Below are 14,196 nucleotides of genomic sequence, written 5' to 3' on the forward strand. Positions count from 1 at the left end.
TGCTTAATATGTTCTTATCTATGAAACAGACAGATATAAACATACCAATTTTATAGATAAGTAAAGGAGGTTCACACATATTAACAGCCTGTTTAAGGTAACAGAATATGGAATTGGATTAACGTTAGATTTTAATGCACAGCTTCATTATCCAGAGCTCAAAATCTTAACTACCGTGCTCTCTTTTCTCTCTTTTAACACCACACACTCAGGATTTGTTTAATAAAACAGAAAATTCAACACAAATATTTTTCATGATGCATAAAATAATTTCATTTATACAATAGAAAGGTGTTTATTATTTTGAAATCACTATTTTAATAACAGTAATATTGGCTAGTACAAACACCCGTGCTTAGATACCTAAAAATATCCATGAAGTAGGCAATATTACTGTCACACTGCCAGTCAATTGTTGAGACAAGACGTATATGCAGCATGTATATGCTGATTTAGCTAAATCCAGAATCCATACTTTTACTGCAATGTACTTCACTAGAAAGGGATATGCAGAAACAAAATTATATGGAAGTTAAAAATAAACTGTTTTCTTGGCACCATTTTGTAGTACATCAACTTAGAAACAACATTACAGACTTAAATACTTCAAATACCTGCATTGTATCTCATGAATATTCTTAATTAATTAACTAATTAATTAATATCTGCATTAAGAAACATGTCTTTATTTCTATTTTAAAATGGACATTGGTTCATTTAAGTAATTTTATTAGTGAAATAAAATAATAGTGTTTGAAAGTTTAATATTTTGTATTTGTTGTAAAAAGAAAATATAACACATTCTATCTCAGTCTTGATAGATCACAGTAGAATCTGGTTCACTAACAATTTTAGGGTCAGCATCCAATATTATTTGTAAATAATTTACAGTTATTCTCTTTTATTTGTCATAGCAATTCAAGCAATTTTATTGGAGTCACAGCAACTCAAAGACTAGATGAGCTGCATTTCTGTTTTGATGCTGGTGAATAAAAGAATAAATTTAAAATTTTAAAATGATATGAAGAGCCCACAGTGTGCAACATCCAACGTGTTTGCCATGTTTGACCAGTCACAGATTCAGGAGTTCAAAGAGGCCTTCAACATGATTGATCAGAATAGAGATGGTTTCATCGACAAGGAAGATTTGAATGATATGATGCTTCTCTAGGGAAGAATCCCACTGACGCATACCTGGATGCCATGATGAATGAGGCCCCGGGGCCCATCCATTTCACCATGCTTCTCACTATGTTTGGTGAAAAGTTGAATGGCACAGATCCCGAAGATGTCATCAGAAATGCTTTTGCTTGCGGGCCGGCCCGGTGGCGCACTGGATAGTGCGCCGCTTGGGAAGCGCGGTGGCGCTCCTGCCCGAGGGTTCGGATCCCACGTACAGACCGGTTCCCGCTCACTGGCTGAGCGAGGCGCAGGAGCAACACCAAGGGTTGCGATACCGTTGCCGGTCCCCGGTCCGGTACGGGGGAGACACTGAGGGTTGCAATCCGTTGCCGGACACGGAAAAAAGACAAAAAAAATAAAAAATAAAAAAAAAAAAAAAAAAGAAAAGAAATGCTTTTGCTTGCTTTGATGAAGAAGCAACAGGCACCATTCAGGAGGATTACCTGAGAGAGCTGCTGACAACCATGGGAGGTCAGTTTACAGATGAGGAAGAGGATGAGCTGTACAGAGAAGCATCCATTGACAAAAAGGGGGATTTCAATTACATTGAGTTTACGCACATTCTTAAAACATGGAGCAAAAGACAAGGATGACTGAAAGGACTTCAGCTAAAACCTTCCAATTATGTTTTCTTACTCTATTTTATTTCCCAGATACTTCCCCCACCTTCACAGAACCTGTTGCATGCAGTTTAGTTTCACAGCTTTGCCTTTTTTTTTTTTTTTTTTTTGATGTATTTATTCTAGATCTTTCTGCCGCTTAGCACTTGTATAATCAGATTGGGAATGGGAATGAGGTTGTAAATTGTGTTGAAAAAGAGACTGCGAATAAAATCAACAAATGTGAAAGCCCAGGAAAATATATCCGTATTTCTGATTCAGCTGGATTTTTACATTTTTATATAATAAAAGTACTATTTGAAATTTTAAAAAATGACATGAAAATTTATTTTTCGATATAGAAATAACATGTTAATGTAATCAACCACATGATCAAATTGCTTAATTAGAAAAATAGTCATGATTAGATTAACAAGAGCAGTTAATGATCATGTAATGGTAAGCAATTAATAATCTTTTACATTTTCTAAAATAATTTTAAGTTTTTTAAATTTGATTATTACTCACATTCTCTATGTAACACTGATATGTTCTACATGGAACTTCCTAAGTAGATTTAAGTCATACATGAATTTAAAATTTGGCCCATCTATTCATGTAACCACACATTATTGAATATATTAACATCTAGACTACCTTCTCTACCCTGAGGATGTAATTTATTACAATAAAATTATCATTTGTCCACCTTAATAATCCACACTCATTGGTGCTTTCAGGTTTCAGTGTTTGGTTATTTTGAAAGCAACTCGGAGGCATATCTAAGATTTTAAGACATTTCAAATGTACACATCAAGATCCTATATAAAACCCTTATATTTAAAAAAATATCGTGAATTTTTATATAGCATTGCTATTCCAGAACAAAGCACACAAATATTTTACTTTGAGATTAACTTCAAGATTTATTTATTAAAAAAAGAAAATGTGGTATTCTGACTGAAAACTAACACAAGAAATCTAATACATCTTTAATAATGGGCTCTACTATTTGTATTATATGAGGGTACTTCAAAAAGTTCATGGAAAATAGAATTAAAAGAAAATGCAAATCTTTCCACAAACTTTTTAAAGCACTCTTCTATGTGTTTTTTAAAATCTAGTTATCCTATTGTGATCGTTAATTTTATGTATTTAACCTGGCTGAGGTATGGTGCCCCGTTGCTTGATCAAACACTAGTTTAGATGTTGCTGTGAAGGTGTTTTGTAGATGTGATTATAATCAGCTGACATTAAGTAAAGGAACTTACTTTTCAGAATGTGGGTGGGCTTCATCCAATCACTTTAATGACCTTAAGAACAAAACTCAGGGTTTCCTGGAGAAGAAGGGATCCTGCCTCAAGACTGCAACTTAGAAATCCTGCTTGAATTTCCAGCAAGTGGAATATGTATCCAGTTAGTTCTGTTCCTTTGGAGAACCCAGACTGATACACTTATATAACCTCATTTTCATGATTTATAAAATTATCTTAATTATTGGATATCTACTACATGAATTTTTTGTAAAGATAAAATGTAATCTGCATAAAAGTCTTAGCACAAAGGTGTCCACTAATAGGTATGTGTCTTAACTTTGCATTCATACTTCTCCTGGGGATGCTAAGAATGCAGGATATAACAGTATTTATCATGATAATCTGAAAACATGAAGCTTGTTAATAAAAATCGTAAACATACAAATAGAAAGCCAATCAGCACATGGTTAAGTAAAAATAAACTGTGCAAGACTTCCAACTTCAGGTAATAACATAATAGGAGATTGCCCCAAGTCTCCTGCCAAAGAAAACTTGCTCTTGGAAACCTCCCAAATTCTGTTATAGAAGACCAGAAGTTTCACAGAGAGAGAATTAGAGAAAGAGAGAATAAAACAAACAAACAAAAAAACACCAGCTACAACACATGAGTAATGGACCACCTCTTTTGTCAAGCTCCAGCAAGGTCAGCAAAGTAGCTAACTAAACCACTGCTTTGGTCTTGGACCTTGTATTAGTTCGTTTTCTGTTTCTGATAACAGAATACCTGAAACTGGATAACTTTTAAGAAATTAAATTACCTCTTATAGTTTTAGAGGCTGGAGAGTCCAAGATCCAAGGAGCACATCCATCTTCTTGATTGGGAACTCTCTACAGAATTCTGTTGCAACACAGGGCATCATATGATGAGAATGGCACAAATTTTCATTTACTATACTAATAAACCTACCACTCCACACACATGATAACCAATTATTCCATTAACCCATTAATAGAATAACCCATTAATGAGGACAGGGTCCTCATAATTCAATAACCTCCTAAAGGCTCCATTTTTGAACACCGCTACATTGGGGATCAACCTTTGACAAGAGCTTTGGAAGGGACAAACATTCAACCCATACATTCTTCTCCTAGTCCATTAAATCTCTTGTTCTTTTCACATAAAAATACATTCATTTCATCCCCATAGCCCCAAAGTCTTAACTTTTTCCAGCACCAATTCACAATTCCCAATTCCAAAGTCCCATCGGTGAAATCAAAACAAGTTATCTTGTACATGCAAGATACAATGGTAAGATAAGCATAGGGTACAAACTTGTATTCTCGTCCTAAAGGGAGCAAGAGAAAAGATGAAAGGAGTAAATGAACCAAAGCATGTCCAAAAACAATCAGAGCAGGCATTAAATGCTAAAGCTGGAGAATAATCTTCCTTAACTCTATGCCTGGCATCCTCTGCACATTGGTTCAGAGGTTGGGCCTCTAAGTCCTCAGGCAGCCCTACCCCTATGGTTTTCCTGGGCTCAGCCTATACTTCAGCTCTCCAAGCTGGCATTGCGTGTTTGTAGATCTACAGTTCTGGGGTCTTGGTGGTAACCCTGCTACCACGGCTCCACTAGGCATAGCCCTGGTTGGGGCTTTCTGCTGCACCACTAACCCCACATTTCCTCTCAGCATTGCTCTATTGAAAGCTCTCTTTGGTAACTCTGCTCCTACAACACATCTCATCCTGTGTCCTTAGGTTTTTTCATACATTTTTTGAAATCTGAGTGGAGGTTGCTATTCCTCCATAGCTCTTGCATGCTGTGAGCTTGCAAACTTAACACCACACAGACACCACCAAAGCTTCCAGCTTATATCTTCTGAAGCAGTGGGTCAAGTCTCACCTGGGGCCAATATAGCTACAGCTGGGTCAGCTGAGGAGTGCTGTGCCAGAAAGAAGAAAGCAGCATCTGGAGGTGGCCATGGGCAGCAAGCCTAAAGATGGCCCATGGACCTGTTCCCTGACCTAGGCCCCTTGGCCTGTGATGAAAGGAGCATCCTCGAAGATCTCTTAAGTACATTCATGGTCTTTCTTCCATTCTCTTGATGAACCCTTCTCTTTGTGCTAATTTCCTTAACAGATGGTTGCTGGGCTACACTCTTGGTTTTCTCCCTTTCTGTCTGTCTTTTTTTTTTTTTTTTAAACACACTTTTTCACTCTTTATGTGGCCAGACTGAGAGTTTTCCAATTTTTTATGCTCTGCTTTCCTTTTAATTTTAAATCTTGTCTTTACATCATGTTTTTTCTACTGTAATTCAGTATAAGCTGTTAGAAGTAACAACACAGCTACCTTATGTTTTGCTGCTTAGAAATTTCTTTCACAAAATACCCTGGTTCATCAATCTTGAGTTTCACATTTCATAGAGCTTTCAGGCATGGACAGAATCCAGCCAAGTTCTTTGCCAATTCACAACAAGGGTGACCTTTTCTCTAATTTCCAGAAGGCCCTCCTCATTTTCATCTGAAACCTCCTCAGAATAACCTCCATTGTCCACATTTCTATTAGCAATCTTGTCACCAACACTTACCCAGTCTTAGGAGTTCCAAACTTTCCCTAGTCTTTTTGTCTTCTAAGCCCTCACCAGAATCTAGGCTTTTTCTAGCCTGCTTCACCAAATTCTTCTAGCCTGCTTCACCAAATTCTTCTAGCCTCTGCTCATTACTCAGTTCCATAGCTGCTTCCACATTTTCAAGTATTCATCATAAGCAATACTCCATTTCTCAGTACCAATTTTCTGTATTAGTCCATTTTCTGTTGCTCAGAATAGAATTCCTGAAACTTGATAATTTGCAAGAAAATGAAATTTACTTCTTACGGTTTTGGAGGCTGAAAAGCCCAAGGTCCAGGGATACATCTGGTGAGGGTCCTTCTCCTTCATGTGAACTCTCTACAGAGTCTTGTGGCAACACAGATAATTACATAGCAACAAATATTCAACCCATATAAGCCCCCAGCAGGATATTTCCTAAGGCCCTTTGTGTTTATAAAAATACTGACTGAGAGAAGAGGTAAGCTTCTGATGAACTTCTGGGCCAGGACAAATGAAGTTCAACTCCTTCCAAAGATAGACATTAACATAAAAGACCCAGTTCAGGACCCCTACTCTAAAAATCAGAAGTGGGTCCAAGTTTAATGAGATCTGAATTTCATACAGTATAGAAAATGTGGTTAACCCTCTTAAAGAATGAAAAATATGAAGTAATGAATACAAAATTCTGTGTAAGTTTTTTTTTTAATGAAGAGAATAAAGTGACAGAACAATTTTTTAAAAATGATAAATGCCCCAATTTTAGTCAGTACTATGATATTTCTATACATTATCTTTGTATAACATCATTTTACTATATTTTTTCAGTATACTTCTGGAGATTTCCTTTATGTTAAAGCAATTTTATAACACTGTTTCTATAATTAATACTTAGCACAAGTGATCAAAGTTTGTTAATTTAGAACTGTTAGTTGGAGGAAGAAATGTACAATTTAGTACAATTATGTGGTTGCTGTATTATTGTAGTTGCAAATTAATACCTCAATCAAAGAGATTCTAGTACATTCAATTTTAGATTATTCCCATGAAATAGTGTAATAACTATTTTATATGCTATATTATTGAGTCTTTCTGACAAGATTGAACTTCAGTTTTGACTAGATGTCAATGAGAACCAAATCTTCAACTTCCAATTTTGCACAACTCATGATGAGAAGAATTTTCCACAGACTACATATAAAATCTTGTTTCTTCCCCACTGCCCATGTACTTGTGGTATCAGGATGCCAAGTGAGTTGATGAAGTGGGCAGCTAGAGTAGTCAGGAAATCATTTCTACTCTAGATACCCATCCATAACTTCACTCAATATTAATTAACTCATAGTCGCACTCACTATACCCAAATCCTACCTGAAGCAAGATCCTAAAATTGCCTAGACCACTTTAGTGCCAATCAAAATCAAGGAAATGTAGAATGGGATGTCAGAAAATAAAAAAGGATAAAGAGAGTAAAAAGGGAGCATTCTTTAAAAATTTGATTACTATAATTAATGAATCTGAATATTTGAGTGTGTTAAATAAATTGAATCAATTAACAATAATTAATAAATTTCCAACTTAAAAAAATCAGAGGAGATGATTTTATTGGTGAATACTACAAAACATTTCCATACAAAATTATACCAATTATCTACAATGTCTTCCAGGGAATAAAGGGAGAGAAAGGCACTTCCTAACCCACTCTATGAGGTCAACCAAAATGAAGACATTACAAGAAAAAAAGTACAGCCCAGTATCTCTCATGAATATAGATGCAAAAATCCTCTAAAGAATATGAGCAAAAAAAAAGAGCTATACACCACAGCCAGGTAGGATTTATTTCAGCTATGTAAATCTGATTCAAATACAAAAATGAATGTAATTTATCACACCAACAGACTAAAGAAGAAAAATCATATGATCACATCAATAGGTGCAGAAAAAGCATCTGACAAAAATCAACAGCTGTTCATGATAAATCACCTTAGTGATCTAGAAATAGAGTAAAAATTCCTCAACTTGATAAAGAAGCATCATCAGAAAATTTATACCTAACAATATGCTAGATGGTGAGAAACTAGATTTTTTCCTCTAAGACTGGCAACAAAGTAAGGATGTCTCCTCTTATCATTGTATTTAACATTACACTGAAAGAAATCTAAGTTACCTTGAGTTTGGAGATGTTTTTAGGTACAACACCAAAATTACAATGCATAAAAGAAAAAATAAAGGATAATTTGGAGCTCAGTAAAATTAAATCTGTCTGCTCTGCAAAAAGATACTGTTAATGGGATACAAAGCTGAGCCACAGTCTGAAAGCATAAAAGAAAAAATAAAGGATAATTTGGAGCTCAGTAAAATTAATCTGTCTGCTCTGCAAAAAGATACTGTTAATGGGATACAAAGCTGAGCCACAGTCTGAAAGAAAATGTTTTCAAAGCACATATCTCATGATGGACTGCTATCCCAAATATACAAAGAACACTTATTAATAAACATACAATACAATTTAAAAGTAATCAGTGAAAAATCTGAAAAGACATCTTACCAAAAAAGTTATACAGATAGTAAATAAACATGAAATGATGCTCAATATCATATGTCATTAGGGAGCAGCAAATTAAATGGGCTGTGAAACTATCCTGTACAATCCTTACTATGGTAGATACTGGATATTATGCATTTATCAAAACCAATAGAGCTGTACAACACAGCATGAACCCTAATGCAAACTACGGACTTTAGCTATTTATAATGTATCAATATTGGTTCATTGATTATAACAATGTACCACACTAATGCAAGGTATTCATAGTAGGGTAACTGTTTTGGGGTGAAGCAGGGTAGAGAGGGGTATAGGACAACCTTTTCTAATATCTGCTGAATTCTTCTATTACTCTAAAACCACTCTAAAAATAAAGTCTATTAATTAATTTTAAAAAGTTGAAGATGCCAGTCCATGAGGAAATTTCCTAGGCACTGTTCCAAGGGGCAGTACAGAAAGGTGCCATACATGTGGAAAATCTTCCTCTCCCTTCTGCTACTAAATACTCAGGGCATGCGTATATGACAGCTCTTCAAGTTATCATGTCACTGTGCTTCCATTTCATTTCAGGTGGCTAGCAAGAACTCAGGAAATACATGACTAAGAGACGATTGGAAGAACAAAGGACTGATTAAATGAATGAAAAAAACATTCTCAGATATTAAATCCATTTGCTTTTTCCTTCCTCTGTGACAGCCAGTATTGTCTTCTTTCCATGGACTTAATGCTACAATTATACCAAATTAATCACAAGTTCATATTCACCCCCTTGTTACTTTTCCAGTGTCCACCCATCCCCCTTCCTTGTCTGACTTGTATACTTTTTGGTTCCTCAATCTTACCTCAAATGTTAGTTTCATTTTAACTGCTCTCGGAGGTGCTTCCACAGCATGTTGTAATTGTTGCAACTTCTAAATTTTTTTAGCACTCTACTATAATTATTTTAGTGTATTTCATACAAAAGTGTGAACTAACCAAGGCCAATACAATGTCATATTTATTATGATATGCCTAACTCTTTCCATAGTGCTTGATAGAGTTCTAAATTAATTATTGGTACTGTGAAAAAATTAATGAATGTTGCTGCCTTTGCATGAATCATGTCATAGAAAACGTATGCCTACCAATTTTGATAAAAATAGTCAATTGCTGAAAAGCCTAGGGCAGTAGACAGGATTTGTAGTGACACAGAGGAGACATGATTGTCAGAAGGCAAAACTGTGTAATTGAATGTGATTAGAATTTATGTGAAAAATATCTCACTTTGGTTGTATAATTATGTACTTTATGACCTTGGAAAATGAATATAATCACTCCTATTTTCTCCTTAGATGAAAATAATACCTTTTTTTTTTTTGCATAGGTATGAAGTAACCGAATGTGAAAGAATCTAACAATATCTGGCACATAGAAAGCATTCAAAAGACATTATGTCAAACCTCTTTAATTTTTATAAGAAGGGTTGGAACCCTGGAGTCTAATCTTAGCTCTGCCATTTAAAGATAGTTTGACCTTGAATGAGTTCTATAAAATCTAAGATCTTAGTTTTTAACATCTACAAAAGATTCATAATGACATTCTATTGATGTTATGGGAATTAAATTAGATAGTAAGTTTCATAGAATTCCTATCATATATAATAGCTCAACAAAGTATAAATCAGTTTAATATAAAGAGATGTTAAAACACACACACACACACACACACACACACACAAAGAAAGAAAACCTTGTTAGGCCGTGGCTCTAAGCTGAGAACAACTGAGTCCATACCAAATACACCCAATGCTGAAGTACGGTGCTCAACCAGCTGATCAGGATGCACTGGAACTTGTAGAGGTGGTTTGGCCAGTGATAGTCTTTCACCTACATGAAATATATAAGAGCTGAGGTTGAGGATGCTGAGAAGAGTATCTTAATGTGGAGATTTTTAGTGTACCTGCATTACTCTTCAGTCCTTGAGATGGAGAAAACTAGAATGTGTCCTTGATACCGCACTTTAAGTCAGGGGAGAGGCACTCAAAGGGACTGTTTGGAGAGGCTGCCATGGAGGGCCGTGAAGATTGATGGATGCAGGGAAACTATATCTGACTTCTAACCCACAAGTCTAGGGATAGTTTTTCCTTCCTGTGGGCAGAATAAAGAGTAGGCTTCCTAAGGCCTATGTTTCCACTGATGGATGGACAATGATTTGTGCCTTTTGACAACTGTCTACTGAGATATGGTGTGCTCAAGCCCTGGAGATAGGGTGTGCCCCAACAGTCAGAAGGGATGACAAGAGCCATGAGGACTAAGAGGCACGGTCACAAGGTGTTAGCCTCAAGCATCACTACACCCCAAGGAATTGTGTCAAAGTTTGTCTTCACAGAGATTCTCCAAGGAGTCTAAATGCCAGCACTAGCTGCCCAGCCGGGCTAGATTGTGCCCATTTCTTTCAAGTCTCTGCTCTCACTTCCAGCCTTTCAAAATTGGGTCAGGCCTAGGTTGAATGAGAGTTTACACTGGACTGAACAGGATTTCCGATTGTAGACTGTAAAGCCAAAACAAACAGAACATTTATGTAATCATTGCATGTAACTTGGGATTTTTATTACATCCAGAAGTGTAAAAGAACAAGTTGGCCAAGGATAAACAATGCAATTGATTATTAAATCATACACTATCATATCCATTTTATTCAGTGAACCAATTATTTGTGTTAGTGATGTGTCATGGAAATTTTAAGAGATCTGTAAAAAAAAAAAAAAATGCTTCTTTTGAGTTACAGTCTTACAAAGAGAGTGCTCATCAAATCAGTACATATCCATAATCCTGAATGTCTGAAAATACTTCTACTGCAACTTTAAAAAAAAAAAAAATGTTAATGTTTTAACTAAGGTTGTGTGAGTTGTACAACTTGAATCATAAACCACATGGCAATGAGTGTAGAATCAATCAACTGATTCATTACTGGCTAGACTGGCACCAAGGCAGTTGGCATTATAATTAAATTTTAATTTTATAACCATATATTGGTGTAATTAAAAAGAGAGAGAAACAGAGATAAAGATTGGGAAAGAGAGGAAGAACGAATATAAGTTTAAGTGGATTTGACAAAATTTCAGGCCCTAGGTGACATAAGATTTAAATGGTTTTAGAACCTCTGTCCCCTCTGCATCCTGTTTTCTTGTGTGTATCAATCAACCTATCTCTAGCTTTCTCAAAGATTAGTGTGCCACTTGACAAGCATACTGTTATGATAAAGGAAATTATTTATTACAAAAAGGATAACTGACTTGTGGATATTATTTGGGGTTTAGCATGGCATAAGATTAAACAAACAGCATCTGGTATTAGTGGCTGTTTAGAAAAGTTCATCTACTCCATAGGAAAAGAGGCATTCATTTTAAAATATGACTCATCTAGCTATTTCTAGTCTTTTTATTTGCTTTTACAATACAAAACACTGTTGGGACTTGTCTCAGAAAAAAGAATTATCGTTGCCTATAATTAGGTATTTAATATACTGACTCATGCAAAGTTTTCGGACATCCAAGTTATCAAGGAGTCAATTATATTTCTAATCTTTATAATGGCTACTAAAGCAGTGCTGTTGAGAGTCATTACTCTTGATTTATAGTGAAGCATAATTATTAAAAGAAAAAGCCTATATTTCTCTTTGATTTCTAACATGAACATATGCCAATTGCCACAGAGAGCTTATTCTGCTGGACATTTGGGACCTGTGGGCTGCACTTTTACTGCTGCTCCAGGCAGAAAATCTTCTTAGTATCTATATATTGTATATGGCTAGACAACAAAGAGGATGATTTATGATTGGCAGCCCTTCTAAACCTATCCTTACCTGTGACTTAATGAAATGATATATCTTAGTGGAATCTATATCTCCAGGAGTCTCAGTTCCCATAAGCAAGCCTTTCAGAATGAAATTGCTTTTATTTTTATTTTAAGCACCACCATTTTTATACGCAGAAATTTGCCAGAGTAAACTCTAAAAAAAATGTGTGACTCTCTACCATATTGTTTGCATCCTCCAAACTGATAGCTTTGGGCTTATATTGCATCATTCAATTCTCATTTGTATTGAAATGCTGTACTACTGACTTTGTAATAGCAAATGAGGCTTGCAGAAAACTCCATCCAGAGAGTCATGTTCTTCTGTAAATGTAGTAATTGCCCCCATTTGACTTCTGATTCATTTGGTCTTCATATAGATAATTAAGAACCACAGACCTGTGGTAATCACCTAACCACTTGGTATTCCGAACATTTGCAACATCCTGTTTAAAGCATACCAATTAAATTAGGCACATTTTGCAGAAGCTTTGTTTAAATAAAAAAATGCTTATTTTTAATTTACACTTGAAGGTTGAAGGTAGCTGCTATATTATTTCTTGGTCACATTTTATAATCAGTCATGATGTGGTATAGTGTTTATTATACTAATAACTTCATTTAGCCTCATTTTGCTATAATGTGTGTGGAAACTGCAAAATATAGAATTTAGATATACGTTTTTATTTTGATAAATTACAAACAAGCTTTTACTTGATATTAGATGCTTGTTTTTGACGACTGCCTAAGGAAAAAGAAAGGAATACTTTTTTCATAGAGGATAAAATGAATGGTTCAATTGTGTAGGCAACAGTATTTTTCAAAGAAATTCTATTTCATTAGTTGGTTAAATTGAGTTTGATAATGTTTCAGTTTTCATTTATGTTGGAATACTTCGACATACCCTAAAGTTGAATTATAATATCTTTCATTTGAATAAAACAATATTTGCAGACTTCAGCACTGACCGTATTCATAAATTGATAATATCACATTGTTGTCAAAAACTTGCATCTTTATCATAAGAAGGCAAATTAGGTGAAGAAAAAAGACGATCTGATAAACATTATTCAAACCCTCAACTTCATTGTCAAAATAATAGCATACATTATACGAAGTTATACGAGCACATTTTGCAGAAGCTTTGTTTAAATAAAAAAATGCTTATTTTTAATTTACACTTGAAGGTTGAAGGTAGCTGCTATATTATTTCTTGGTCACATTTTATAATCAGTCATGATGTGGTATAGTGTTTATTATACTAATAACTTCATTTAGCCTCATTTTGCTATAATGTGTGTGGAAACTGCAAAATATAGAATTTAGATATACGTTTTTATTTTGATAAATTACAAACAAGCTTTTACTTGATATTAGATGCTTGTTTTTGACGACTGCCTAAGGAAAAAGAAAGGAATACTTTTTTCATAGAGGATAAAATGAATGGTTCAATTGTGTAGGCAACAGTATTTTTCAAAGAAATTCTATTTCATTAGTTGGTTAAATTGAGTTTGATAATGTTTCAGTTTTCATTTATGTTGGAATACTTCGACATACCCTAAAGTTGAATTATAATATCTTTCATTTGAATAAAACAATATTTGCAGACTTCAGCACTGACCGTATTCATAAATTGATAATATCACATTGTTGTCAAAAACTTGCATCTTTATCATAAGAAGGCAAATTAGGTGAAGAAAAAAGACGATCTGATAAACATTATTCAAACCCTCAACTTCATTGTCAAAATATTCTGATTTTTTTTTTTTTTTTTCTTTTTCAGCTATACAGAGAGCACTAAGGAGCTCAGGAGTAATAATTTCTTCCAACAGTTCCAGGGATAAATTAAAACGCGTCTCAATCAAATGTGGTAGTTTCACTCCCAGTTACCTGTTATTTGATCAGGATTAGAAAGATGACAAAATTCCAGCTACTGAGACATCAGAAGACACCTGAGGTGGGGCTTCTGGCAAAGATTATACTAATATATTAAAGTAAAAGTAAAGAAACAAAAAATCAAGACCACTTAATTTCTTCAGGCTATGGATACTATCGTATGATGTTTTGGAACTATAGAAAATTGTGGAACAATTATGTTAACCCAAGACTATCACAAAAATTTAACTTTGAATTCTTCCATTGTTGAGCTAATTAATTAAGGACTCTGGAACTGCCTCCCTCTAGAAATTTTA

General features: G+C 34.7%; 1 pseudogene; it reads left to right on the top strand.

The window, feature by feature from the left end:
• The first annotated feature begins 1,021 nt into the window (after positions 1–1,021).
• On the top strand, positions 1,022–1,906 carry LOC103581981 (annotated as a pseudogene).
• Positions 1,907–14,196: the final 12,290 nt, after the last annotated feature.

This window comes from Galeopterus variegatus, unplaced genomic scaffold (assembly GCF_000696425.1).
Source record: "Galeopterus variegatus unplaced genomic scaffold, G_variegatus-3.0.2 Scaffold14501, whole genome shotgun sequence".
NCBI lineage: Eukaryota > Metazoa > Chordata > Mammalia > Dermoptera > Cynocephalidae > Galeopterus > Galeopterus variegatus.